Here is a 15,324-nt window from a genome sequence, read left to right as displayed (position 1 = left end):
ATCTAACACAGAACCTCAAGGACTGAAGAGAGAAAATTATTTAAATAAATTAAAATAAGACCAGTTTACATGTCTATTTTTGTGAAATATGTTTTGTAGTCTTGTGCAATATTGTTATTTCTATTTTTGAATTGTACAGTCTATTTTTTTTCTTATGCATTAATTGAAGAGAGACATGATCGAATGTACATATGTAGTGTCTCATTTAAGTGAATTCTTATTTTGGCAAATCAATATAACAACATAAACTGGAGGAAGAAAGAGAACGGTGAGGAATACAACAGGGTTATCAGTTGTGGTATTACGTGTAATTTAGTTTGTTGATGAGGTTCTTCAAGTGAACGACTTGAGAGTTATAAGCTACACTGTGTTATTCGATTTCCATGCATGATGTTTAATTATTGTGGTAAAAAAACAGAACATGGTTTTAGAGGGAAAAAAGTAAATATAGGTCATATAAAATTAATTGTTTGCAGCATATAAGTTGGAAAATATATAATTACACTATATGATACCAACTCTATATATTCTATTATATATTACACAAATTTAGAAAGGAAAAAATGGCGATGAGAAAGAAAATAAATCACTTTTAATATATTATTACACTATCAAGAATAACATATTCTATGACATCAATATATAGTTTTGCTACACATAATAAACTTTCCATCCACATGCATTGAGAAGTACCAAATTAAGTATCTAATCTAAAACAACCCACAACTTTATCTACAAAATGATTTAAAACATAATTTTTTGTGGATACGATCGATCTACTAACCACAATGATCATCTCTACAAAAATGCAACTCGTTTAGTAATTTTTAATATTGACAAAAGATTATTGAAAAAACTCAACATTTTTTTACCGTTACATATTTTTTCAAAAGTGGACAACAAATTTTATTCAAGTCAGCGGATATCAAACGAGTTAGATTTTTGTATAGATGATATTTATGGTCATTATATTATTTTCACAAAAAAATTAGATTTTAAATCATTTGTTGTTGGCTATTTTAGATTTGGTATTTTTATTTTAAAGTTCTTTTAGGAGCCTGACTCTATGACTCGATATAGACCTCATAAACCCATCACGGATAATATAATATGATTGAGATCGAGATCTTATTTATTTATAAATTATCACCTATGGGTGTGCCCGAGATGTTTATTTGACACCAAATAAAAAATTGTCACTGAGCTTTAGATCTTTAGTACACAAATCAACTCCCATCTTATATATAGTTTGCTGTAAAAAAAAAAAAAAACTCTCACCTCCATCTTATAAGAAACACTAACCATTTTACCCCGCCCATGGCGGGGATTGTTTATTTAATATTGAAAATACTTGTTTATTATTTGTTTTTTTAATTGGGAAGCATGTTTTTATTAATAACTCTTATATTATATAACAAACATCATAAATGGATAACAATAGAACTATTGATAAAGATATATAGACATTTGAAATAGAAATTTATACTGCACAGAACATTCAAACAGTATTGAGTAACTAACAAAGTTTACCAAAAACAAATAAACTAAAAGTTAGGCAAATGCATTGTGGAAATCCTACTATTTGGTTCTAAAAATGGCTAATAAAAAACTTATCTCTATATATACTACAACTACCATTTTGGAATGAAAAGTTGTTTGTAACAACATCAGGATTTCAATCATATGCTAATCATTTATTTACTTGCAACAACTATCATGACACGACACTCTTGTCATAAACTTTCATATATAACCGTCGTCCGAGAATGGAATTGTATTGTCTAATGCTCAGACCTAGCTCCTATCCACGTCCACATTTCAAAAGTCATTGGTAATTAGATTTACATGCTTCCTGAGACACCTGGAATAAAAAAGAACATTTTTTGTTATTAGATTAAGGGTTAACCAATATTACCCCTAGATGGGAAATTAAGGTCTCTCCCCCAAATAAAAAAAAAAAAAATATATATCGGTCAACCCAATTTGATTTTTTTTTTGTGTGTATTTAAGGGGGGACCTTAATTTCCTATCTAGGGGGGCTAACACTAGTCACCCTTAGATTAATGCTCAAAACACTTGAGATCCTAAACTGAAACCGAGTGAGTAGCTTATGTTCAATGATAAGGTACTAATTTTCATGTATGCTAAACAACATAGCTCTAATTAAAATATTACACAAAAAATCTTTCCATTATGCTAAGCAAGTTTACACAAAAATCTTTTCTATTACCTAAAATAGTTTAAACAATATGCTAAGCAGTAAAATTCTCAGGCACTCGATGCGCTACCACATGGAGAAGCGTCAGTCATACAGATGGTACTTTACCACTTTATCTCTGAAATACAAAATAAACCCATACAATATCCTTAACACTCAATATATATAATTCAGGAGAGAAGAAAGCAAGATAAAAATAAAAATTCACTTACATGGTTTGAAGAAAGACATTTAAGATGAAAGCCAACAAAAAAGCCTCCGCTCAATCTTTGGCCTGATGAAGAAGAAAGTAATGATAGCTTTGAGATCAGCTTTGAGTAGTCTTTTTGCACTTAAGATTCAAGACTCATGGGTAGAAAAATAAACTAAAAGGATGACATGCATGATTTAGTTTTTCTCATTATCAAAGCATGACAACTATACTTCATTCATGCTAATACAAATGGTAGCCTGAAATTCATGACACCTTGAATACCCAACTTACCATTTCAAAGGAAATATCATTTGTAGTTGTACCATTAGGTATAGTAACACTATGAAGAAGGAATTTGTCTTTGCAATTCAAATCTGATAGTGTCTCCTTTTGTGTTTGCATCGTCACTAAAACAACAACAACAACTTCTAAACTGCAACTCCAAGCATAAAAACAGATCAACACATCAATCTAAGTAAATTTTCTATTTGGTCATAATTTGACAAAATTGTCCAACCAAAATCAAAGCAACACACTACAAAATGGCAAACTTTGTATCAATCACAAAAGAATTTCAAAGGATTTTCACCTTCATGTGTATAATGATTTTATTGTAAAATACTGAAATCTATTAAAGCAAAACCTAAACCATCTAAAACAACTATATCCAATGTTCTAACCTAATTATCCTAGACAAAACCACTTCTAACAAGAGATCAAATCTAACGAAGCTAACCTTAGCTAATAAGAGGTCCTTTAATTGGAGAGGTTTTAGTTGAGATAAGTCCAGCGTTGCCTCCAAAATTTCACTGGTAAACTACACTTTAAAAATAATACGGCAATAGAATTAAAAAAATCTTTAACAGTGTCCCATATAAGACATGTCCAGTATCTAATGTAGTGATTATATACAAAAAAAATATACATATAAAATTACTCTGTGTTCATATATGGGGTCTAAGCTCATAAGCACATACGAAGGTATCCTTCCATACTACATGTTAACGGTAACCATGATAAGGAGTTCCTGTAGGATTGAACATGTTGTCATTTTGTTCTAAAGTTCATCACTAAGAATTTACTTTGCAGATGAATAAGAATTTTAATAATGGTTTAATTTAAGCATAACGACACACACATATCTTAATTAGTAGAAAATGAAAAATAATGAAATCTATCAAGTGTCCAAGAAAGTATTTAGACGAACTTTTGTAATGAATCCAATACCATAAAGAGCTTCATCTTTGCTTTCGTGATAACTTTTAGTTAGACTTCTTACCGAGATCATTACAAAATGTAACTCATCGTCCATTAGATCACACGAGATGCTGATCAAGCCCCTAAAACATAAAAAATTAGTTAAGAAAAAAAAAAAATTATATTAACAAATTGAATTTCTTGTTAAGTCAATGTCATGGAGTGTCTTTGCTAATTCAAATACATAATGAAGATAGATTATCTATAAACTATCAACTCTATTTATTAAAAGAAATGGGATATCTATTTCTAGCAAAAAAGTTCAATTAAAGCTAATTCTTTGGTGATGATCTAACATTACTTATATACACCTGAAATTTAGTTTTAGCAACAAAATCAATCAATTATTAGTTGTGCGTAGCTACCTGGAATTCGGATGTAGGAGCATATGGTTCTCATAATCCGTGCTCTTGATCGAAATCTATAAATAAAATAAGTGAATAAAAACTAAAAAAAAATATCTAGTGTGTGCCTCGCAAATATAACTAAATATACCTTTAGAACAATGCAACATGTAGGCATTGGGGGCATGTAACTTTTTCCCGTAGTCTGTTCAACATATGAGAGCATAAAATTGTGCAATATAAACCCTTAGCTGTAATAAACTCTTAAACCCACCTATATCAAACTTCTTGCGGTCAATGTCAACACCAATGACACGTGAAGCACCAGCTGCTTTTGCACCTTATGCAATCTATTGAATTACAACCAAACAAATAAATAAATAAAATACGAAATACTATCTGTAGCCTATGTAGAATTAGAAGGTAATATGAAACAGTCTAAAATTGACTTACTGCGAGACCAACGATATCAAGACCAAGCACATCCACAATGGAACATGCATTCATCAATTATATTCTTGTGTGCTGAAGATATGGATGTAGGTCCCAAACTAATAGGTCAAATAAAACATATGAGAAATTGATATGGTCTTTTAATGCTATTTGTACTACTTTAAACCTCTAATACTAATTGCGATATTGAAGTGGATCTATTGACGTACTCTATTGCTAACAGTGACAACATTGTGTTGCTCTCACATTTGTTTGAATTCAGTTTTCACCTTGTATCATATCATTGAAAAATTTCTTACTTGATTGAACTGCCTAGAACAACCTTTGGTGCCTTCCTCTTAGATTTGCGATTGGGGGGTTTCCTTTTTACTGTTAAGAAGAATAAGAAAAGTTACATTCTTTATAATTTTGATTTGAATAGTTTTTCAAAGCGTTAAAAATAAATACTAAAAAAACTTATAAATTAATGGACTGCAAAATGTGTAAATATATTTAGTTGATGATATATATCGATCAATTTGGTGTGCTACTATAAAACATAAGATATAACTATCAAAGCGTAAACCCTTTGGGTGTCTCCATTAAAAGGCTTTAATCACATTTGTTCTTTGCTACTTCATATTAATACCTCGATTTTGTAAGGCATAGCCTACATATCAATTGAATTAATTCATGCAACAATTAGTTTATGATATATAAAAGTTGATGGGTTAAATATTGTCATTACTTTTCATAAAACTTACATATTAGAGTAAAATTGTTCTTGGTATTTAGCAAACACTATAAAAGAGCAAAAATATTTACTGAAAAAATCCTGTAATGAATCTCAACATGGTCCCCGGATGTAATTAGTCTAAAAAAATTCAAGGCATGAATATTATGAGAGGGAATGTCTATTGGTGGTGCTCTTATCCTATCCCCAGTGCACACATTCTGTATCCAGTGCCGTGTGAATAATGAGATGGATACCGAGAAAACATAGCAAATATCTAATGAACAAAATAAGTTCCAGAAGGTACATACATGTAAAGACTCAAATTCTCGTTAAGGGTATTTTTGTAAATTTCATATTAAATCTAGGGTCATTTATGTAAATTGGTCGTCGGGTTTATATTTCAAACGTACGTAACTTAATGAAACTTAACTCCGACTCCTAAGCCGGATTAGATAAGCAAATCTTATACAAAAAATTTGACCAAAAATGTCGGTTAGCGGTTTTTCGCATTCGGAAGGCTATACGAGTTAACGGCTTACGCATGATTGGGTCATCGTTATAGCATGCGGTGAGATAAAATATAGAAGATTAAATTTAGTGGGATGGGCGGAAAAATAATTACGACCTTGACGTCAAAGCGAGTTGGTGGTTAGGAGTATTAGGACCTTAAGCCTAATTGGAATATATTGGGCTTGGGCCTAAATATATCGACCCAAATAGAACAAAGCGAAAATGAAAAGGGAAAACCAAAAATGTGAAACCAAAATCGCACCTAATTTCTCCTTCTTCCCTAATTCGCAAATACTAAAAACCTAGGAGAGAGAAAACTCCCTTCTCCCAAATTCAACCGATTCAACCCAAGAATTCGAACACCCAATCCCTAACAACACTCAAATCAAGTGTGGGGATTCAAAAAATTTTGGAATTGGCGTCGTATTTTCGCGAAAGGTGAGTTTAAATTCGTTTCAAATAAATAGTTAGCTTCAATTTCGATAGCTTGAGGGTGTATTGCTGAAATTGATTGTATTGGGGGGTGTTGAAGGGATGGGTGGCGGTTTGGAGAAGCTAGAGTGGAGTGAAATAGTGGTGGAGCGAAAACTAAGGAGGGATCGGTGACTCGGTAAGAATTTTAAATATTCAATCTATTTTAGAGCATTGATGCTAGTTCACACTTGTTTAAGATCCGTTGAGTATCGAATGAGTAAGAAAGAACACCCAGCTTAGTAGTATTGGATTAAATGTGAATTGAAGAGTGGAATTTGTTGTAGTTAGAGTTGGGAAAAATCATAATAGTTAGGGATTGATAGATATGATTGGCATTGGCGTGCGGTCCTACGGTGGATGTAAATGACTCTGAGAGCTGTCCGAGGAGGAACAATGCGAAATGGCTGTAGCTCTGATGCGGTAGTTAGATGAAAATTTATCGAAACCAAATTCTTAGCGTCGAGATTTCTTCTCGGCACACTAGATAAGAATTCCTCGTTGTTCGATCAATTCTAATAACCGGCGTATATGTATATCTTTGTTATAGGAGTGAATTCGAGTTGATTTGGTTAAAGCGGGCTGGATTTAGTTAAGTGGGCTTGAGGAGAAGCGGAGCTTGCTAAGGTAGGAACCTACATACCAATATATGGTCTGCTTATTTTCATGCATGATTTGAATTGTTTAAATAGGAAATAGATAGTTAGCGTATTAACCATGCATGTATATATGATATTCATATTTTGCACTGTATTTCCTCGCTATAAACTATATATATAGATAGCTTTCGTGTGAAATGGGTTTTTTGGTAAAATCGGGGTAGCGGAGATTTGTTTTCTTTGTTAAAAGAGAAAAGCTGGTTTTAGGAAGGGTTGGCGTCTCTTGTCTCCGATGGGAGAGAGAGATGAATTTTGTATCTTGGTGAGGATTACCGGGTGTTTGTAACTTCGGTGGGAGGTTCTAGATTGTTCGGGATGGTTGTGTTATTTCACGATGATTAGCCGTTTGGGAATCATCGGTTATTATTTACTATGGTGGCCCGTTTGGGAGTCATAGGTTGTTTCTACTTTCGATTATGGAAATCAAAGAACTTCACTTTCTGAGAATCAACAGTTTTAAAAGAAAAACTAAATATGTAACTAGAGTATTTGAAAACAATCGAATATCTGAGTATATATATAGATATTACTATATTTATCACGAAGGGATTTAGAAAAGGAATTGTGAATTCTATAAATAAAAAGCTGTTGTCCTGATTAGGAGGCGGTTAAGCTCTAGGATTCAACCGTGGTGTACACCTTCGGAGGTGGTGGGCCACCTTTAAAGGGATGCATCACTGGATGTAGTCCGGGAATTCCTTTTCTACTTTTCTAGATAACCATGTTTATGCGTGTCACGTTGTATGGTGATTAGCTTGTGTGGGGTTACATCTTTACCTCGATGAGGTTTAGGCAGCGAGGTGAGAGTTTAGTCATCTGGATGTGTCGAGGATCTGGCGGTCTGCGGTCGTCAAGCGGTTGACCACCGTAAGTTAGGTGATAGCCCGTATGGGGGTCGTGGTAGTCCACGGGGGCCCACCTGAGCCCTAAAAGCTTTGGGGATTTTGTGTGGCCGAACAACAACGGCATTTCATTCAGCTCCCACCGGTAAAATCCGGGGAAAACAACGGTGCATGGTTCACCTTTGGAAATCTTGAGCCGAGATTACTGTATTTGGGGCTAAGTACCGGTCGTACCCTCGCCATTCTAATAGGATCACGTGGCCACAATAGTTGTATGATGATTGTGAAAAACTATATTTTGTATATCAATGAAGCATGTGAGATGATTTCTGCTAGTTAGTGATGTATATATATAGTCCGCGATATTTGAATACTTTTATGGAAAACTGCATGTTTTAAATGTTTTCTATAAGTAACTATTTATTGGCTATGTGTTTTTCTCTTGGGCATAGTTGTTTGCTCATCTACTTAACATTTGGGACGAGGCGCGATTCGCGGAGGAGGGTTTTCCTAACCCTAGTGATGGCGGTTATGGTGATTTGGGAGGATTCCCTTATGCTTGGCGAGGACGAGTCAAGTTCATATTTTGGGTTGTATAGAGATAGTCTAGTCATTTTGGTTGTATATATAAAAGAGCTTAGCTCATTTTGATGTAATATTTGATGTATTTAAGTAGCGATTACACTTACGGTTGGTGGATGGATGTAATGTTGTTTAGAAGGTTGGTTTGTATATATATGGTTGTTAGAAGGTTGTAGTTTAGGATTTCCAGGTTATGACAGGCTTATGACAGGTTTTAGGGTTTACGAATGTTGATTAAACAAAGGAAACTCTGCTAAAATTCGGTAGAATCGGGATGGTGTCGGCCTCGAGATTCATTCCACGTCCTCGGGATGTGTGTTGGGTCTCGAGCGTGACAATACACCCACTCAAATGAGCTAAAGATTCACTAAAAAGTGTCAATAGTGCTAATGCTAACATTTTGGTAATTTTCTATCCATCATTCTATAGCTTGAAACAATTAGATGTTTTGAGGCTTTAAATTTTAAAATTAATGTTGAATTAGAATAATAACAACATGAGATCAACTGATGCGAAAACAAAAATGTAGGATAAACTTTGATACCTTGCTTGAAAGGTAATGCGAAAGCAATCATAAGCGAAGTTCGCACCATAACATGACAACATATCTTGAACATGCCCATTACGAAATGAAAAGGCGGAAAGAAAAACCTAAATTTCAGTCATTTTAAAACCATAACCGTCGAGGCGTTGAAACTTCATAAACTATTCATTACAAATCAAGAGTCAACCATGATATTGTGATAAGTGAATCAAAACTAAAAATTAAAATAAGAAATAAACAAAGGTTGAAGAGAAAGGGAGTTTGACAAAAATGGCCATTGCGATTTGAGAAGATAGATTGGATTGAGGGATGGCGATGGTTTCATCCATTACCCAAAACAAATCATACAAAAAGAAATCTCTAACCAAAAATACAAAAAGAATAACTCAAAATTTAATATATATCTCGATTTCTTGAAAGAATAGTGGAAAAATAAGATTGGGTGTTGATTGAGATAGAGAAGATAGTTGATGAAGACTCCTCAGAGGTTTTGTAGGAGTTTAATTATGAAGAGTTTCAAAATATATGGAACTTGTCGGCTATTTGGGTTTTAGGTTTAAGTAGTTTAAAAAGTAGAATGATGTTTTTGTTTTTGAATCAATTTTGTTGTTGTTATGATTTGTAGATATATCCGCGAATCCTTTTTAATGTGGTGTGTAATTGTTTTCTCATAATTTTATAGATCTAGAAAACACATAACCAATTTCGAGCAAATCCAATGTCTAGTGTAATTTTTAGTAGGGAACTGTCTATAAATAATCAAAATACTGTTATGATTTTTAATTAATTTTGGGTACCTACTTAAAAATTTTTTTTGGCGTGGCTCACTATGAGCATCTTGGAAGAATCGATATTAATGTAGGTAGGATTATTATTTTATCAAGAGGCCTCGGATATCACATCCTATATTTGGCACTAGTATATAGCCGTGCCTATGACAACATTTTTAAATTAGGCCAAAAAAGAACCCGACCAACAAGCTGAATGATAAAAGTTGACCCACAAAATAACTATTGTTGACCAAATCAATAGTGATTAAGTACTATTTCAAATTAATATTTTAACAGTTTTCTAACTTTACCCCCAGTTCTTTCATCTAGAGGTTTACCCCCCTCCCCCAAGATCACACCACATCCAAGTCAATTTGTTATCTTTTTTGGTCAATACATGTAAAAGACTTCATTGCCCTAGTTTTGACCCCCAGAACTTAGGCTAATTAGCTTTATCCCCCCAGTTCTTTCATCTAGAGATTTACCCCCCATAACTTAGGTCAATTAGCTTTACCCCCCTAGTTCTTTCATTTAGAGGTTTACCCCCCCAAGACCACAACACATCCAAATCAACTGAGTTTGACCATAGTGTTTTGGTCAATACAAATGAAAAGACTCTAATTCCCCTTTTTAGATATAATTACATAAATATCTTGTGACTTTGGCAAATACAAAATTCAAATTCAAATCATCTAGGACACATGTCATGATCTTGTGAACTCTATCCGATAGTCATACACCACTCTAAGGGTGTGGATGTCATTTGATAAGGATTGGTATATAACAAAAAATATAAAATATATAATTTATTTTTTTATTTTTTATTGTATAAAATATTATATAAAATCATAAACTAATAATATAAAATTGTAATAACAAAATAATAATAATAAATGATAAATATATATATATTTATACTAGTTTTTATAGTGGTAAAATGAATTATTCAAAGCAAATAAAATTTTAATTAATTTTAATTTTCAGATTGGATATCCGAAATCGGATTCGGATAAATTTTTAATCTTAAATCGGATTTGGATCACGAATGCGGATATCGGTATAAATTTTTCGGATTAGGATCTGACCATATCAAATCGAACCTATCCGTTTGCACCCTAGATGATAGTGGTGGTGTATAGCCGTCAGATATAGTTCACAAGATCGTGACATGTGTCCTAGATGATTTGAATTTGAATTTTGTATTTGCCAAAGTCACAGGGTATTTATGTAATTATACCTAAAAAAAGGCATTAAAGTATTTTTATTTGTATTGACCAAAAATACTACGGTTAAACTCAGTTGACTTGAATGTGTTGTGGTCTTGGGAGGTAAACCTCTAAATGAAATAACTAGAGGGATAAAGCTAATTGACCTAAGTTCGGGGGGGGAGGGGTAAACCTCTAGATGAAAGAACTTGGGGGATAAAGCTAATTAGCCTAAGTTAAAGTTAGAAAACTATTAAAAGGACAAAGGGCAATGAAGTTTTTTTACATGCATTGACCAAAAAGATATAGTTGACTTGGATGTGGTGTGATCTTGGAGGGATAAACCTCTAGATGAAAGAATTGGGAGGCTAAAGCTAATTGGCCTAAGTTAAACTGCACATATCTTATAAGTCTTTAGATTTGTGAGAAACATTTGTAGCCGTGTAGGGTCCGCCTAACACAATGAAAATTTCTGCACGAATCATTCCATGTAAAGCGTGCAACTTCGAAAATAACAACACTTGGAGTGGAGCATCACTACTACTATAAATAACTGCTTGCGTTAAAAGTAATCAGCCTTTTTTAGACCAGCGTCTTTGCCACTTACTAAATGTTAAGAAAAAAAAAAAATCCATTGGCGAACAAAGGGACAACATTGTAATTTATTTTTTGCTTTCCATTTCTAGCCTATGCTTTAGTAAAATTTAAGTGCATATACAGAGGGCTTTTATGTATTTATGAAGTTATCATCAAATGTACGCCTCTTTTATGCTTGGCTCCACTCCCGCGGGTTTTAGCATTTGGCGATTGCAAATTAGACATGAGTTTGAGTCCTACCTTCTTTTCCTATTTAGTCTATTTGTTTGTTCCGATAAGTGTTTGTTTAATTTTCTAAAAGCCTTCTGTGGGCCCCGTTTAAATGCATAACTCTGTGGCTATAACTTCTCTTGTGGAAAGAATGTTTAATCTAACCTCCCCAAATTTGAAGCACCTCATTCAGCATACTATTTTTGTCCCCACCATCACTAAACAACAAACCTACTTCACATTTAAAGTTTTTCTAATATCCCCACCATTATTTTCTTTCCTCTTTAAATACTTTCCTCCGCCTCACTTCAGCGAAGCATTCGTAATAAGTGTTTGATAAGAAAATCGTTAAACTGCTTTATGCAAAAAAAAAAAAAAAAAATCTTTGATGCTATACAATGTTTATTTGTAATCGTCAAACACTCTATGTATCTACTATTTTGTTTTTTTGTTTTTTTTCCCTAACTCTTTTGTTATTTAAATTGTTAAACTGCTTTATGCAGAACAAAAAAAAAAACCTTTGATGATATACAATGTTTATTTGTAATCGTCAAACACTCCAAGTATCTACTAATTTTTTTTTCCCCCTAGCTCTTTTGTTATTTAAATTGTAATGAATTCATTTTTGTAGTTTTGGTTAAGCTTTTTACCACCATTTCAATACAGTTTGGCGTCGATTTGAACTACCCAAATTTAATTCATCAACTTTGAAAACCATTTAGATAGGTAAACTGAAGCGAAAAATTACTTGACTCAATCCACGGCATTTGTTGTTTTAACATTTTTTTACTGTTTTTAAACTAACTCTTGACCTCTGTGGTCTTGGGTAATTTTGGTTCGTTTGCCCAAATTTACTGAACAGAATTTTGGTACCCAACAATACAAAGGTGGTACAAAAAGCGTAATAGTATATTGTGGCAAAAAAATTGTATATGATCATAGTGCATTAATCGGTACAATAAAATGTTTATTATGTTACAATGAACTATGTAGCGTGTTCTGGGACCATAGCTTTTTGTTCCTAAAAAAATTAGAGTGTGGGCATTGATAAATTGTATTTTGTGGCTTCAAATTGATGAACTATCATATCAAACTTAGCTGCTTTGCATATTGGGTTTTGTTTGAAGATTGATTTTTTTTTTTTTTGACTTGCCATTAACAATATTTTAGTCAATAGCTTAAAAGGATTTTTCAATAATAGTTTTGGCAACAATATTGTTTAGGCATTTTGCTTTATTGACTATGTAGCACCTTAAAATTGGCATGTTATTAAATTGTATCACTACATCACATACAGATTGCACGCAAAAAAAATGATGAATAGCTAAAGCTAACATGTTCACCTTAACCACTCTACATACTGGTTACAGTCTGACTTTATTCTTTTTAATCAAATGCATTATGAGACATTAATTATTTATATACTTATTTATTAGTTGGATATGCTATATTATTTTCATATGACTATTTTACGTTAACAACTGGGAAATTTGCTTTGAGATGATGCGTAATGAAATTTTTGTTGCCCTACACGTAGGATTTTTATTGCCAGCGTTAGTGTCATACACTGTCCTGTGGATAATCAGAGCGAGATTGTTTTCAACGAGAAACAACTGAACTCATATGTTTGGGTCACCAAATCTTTGAAGTTTGTTTCCAACGCAATTTCAAGTACACAAGTATTTCTAATCATTATTCCACTTTTAAACATTAGCAAAATAGATACGGTGAAATTTGAATCATTCTACTTTGTATTGTCGTTTGTTTAGCATTAGCATATGGATTTGAATGGAAGTAATTTGAATTTAGATCTCAAAGTTATGATAGTGCTCAACGACAACAACAACGAAATCAGCGGATTAGGGGCGAGAGAGGCGAGCTAATATGGATTCAACACGGTGTAGCCGAGAGAAGAAATCATTCTGAAGAAATTATTACCAACGAATCGACGACAAATAAATGAAGCAATAACTGCTCAAAGAGCCGCATGTGTATGGCGTGGGGAGCTCCAAAGCTTGATTCCCAGCGAAGAATCATTGCACTCCAACAATTTAATGCCTCGGATGGTTACTTTCGGGTACAACACCAAACAAAATATGGCAAACCGGTTGGTTTGTGATGGTCGACCCACATAGCGAAGTCGTTTAACTCATATAAAGGCGTTTACGGCTACATAACTTGGTAAAGCGAAGTTTCAGAATTTATTGAAGCGGACACCAAATAGATCGGGTAGTGCAAGCGGTAATTATAATGTATCATTACACTCAGCGGGTGCATTACTTTCGAGGGTAACTTCGCTGCGACCTCAACCTAGAAATATTTCGATCAATTACTTTTGTGTGGATCATACTACCGCGGTGAAGAAGGTTGACTCATATCGACAATATGCTCCAGAACTTGGGAAGCGATGGTTCAGCGTTATCGATGCAACGTCAACTGCAGCCCAAGTGCAAGCCATGGCGGTAATGCTAAACCCCTTCTACCAACTACTCATTTGCAATTTCAATTCCATTATGTCTTGATAAAATATTTATTCCATTTTATACCGTGGTACTTACAAAATAAAATGTAACTTTGTTAAGTTCTAGGAATCCATCTTCGATGAAATTCTGACGAATATGATATCAATACCATCAATCGGTCGAATGACATTAATAACATTAGTGACAATGATGGCGAGCCTTTCGTAGGTTATACATCTAAACTTATGGTTGCGTTGATAATTACTCAATATTTTTCCTTCGCATTATCGCGTATAACTTTATTTTTATTTGTATAAGCGGATGTTGACCCCGAATATGGAACATGGTTACAACTAATTCATTAAGAAATGCTTATCTGTAATAGATGTTGATGGAATTGGAGGCGACAACGCGTGTTTAAGAGACCTTACGTCATTTGTGCAAGGTTGGCTTCACTACTTAAATTAAGAATATCTATATAAGCCATTTACTTGCATTAAGTTACTTGGTTTATGTAATCGATATATTAACTTCTCGAAAGCATGTTGCCTCGGTGGCGTTAAGAATGGTCGACAAACATGCTTTGTGACTAGAAGAAGTAATAATAAATGCTCTTTTCGAGGCTATGATGACTCTCTTCTGTAGCAACACATCGTTTGCCACCACCCTCGAATTGTTCTAAATGTCGAGCAAAATTATTCAATCTTGAACCACCGGTTTATGTTGCTTTCGAATGGGACAATTAGTTTACCTCATATGGTAAAGCCAACTGATTTGATTAATTTATATGCATCTCAATCAACAATCGGCATTGAATTTAGGAAAAACATACATGTGTACAACCATATTTTTCCTTCACTTCTATGGGCGTTGACATTGATGATAATTTCATTTGATGGTAGGGAAGGAATTTACACATATAAAGCTCGGGGTGCTATTTATCACCGTATTGGTGGCATATTACCAAGTCGAGGACCACAGACCAGATTTCTACAAATGTATATATATGACCGCAGGATCCACGAACTTGATTATCGGATGGCTGAAAATGGAGTACTAGACCGGCGGGTATTGGCTATCATCCATAGCGTTTTTAAAAGAGAATCTATCGTCCAAATTTTCCAACAAAAATGCATAGCGATTAGCATCACCAAATGTTAGGTTGGTTATTAAAGATAACCCAACCGAAATCATCAATATAGTATTCCTCGTCTTCTCAAGTAGCTGCGATTTTAGTTGGTAGTGAAGATCCAAGTAACCTTAATGAAGCAGCGACATCATAGCCCAAAGGA

This window comes from Coptis chinensis, chromosome 4, assembly GCF_015680905.1.
Source record: "Coptis chinensis isolate HL-2020 chromosome 4, ASM1568090v1, whole genome shotgun sequence".
NCBI lineage: Eukaryota > Viridiplantae > Streptophyta > Magnoliopsida > Ranunculales > Ranunculaceae > Coptis > Coptis chinensis.
This window is presented reverse-complemented; position numbering follows the sequence as displayed.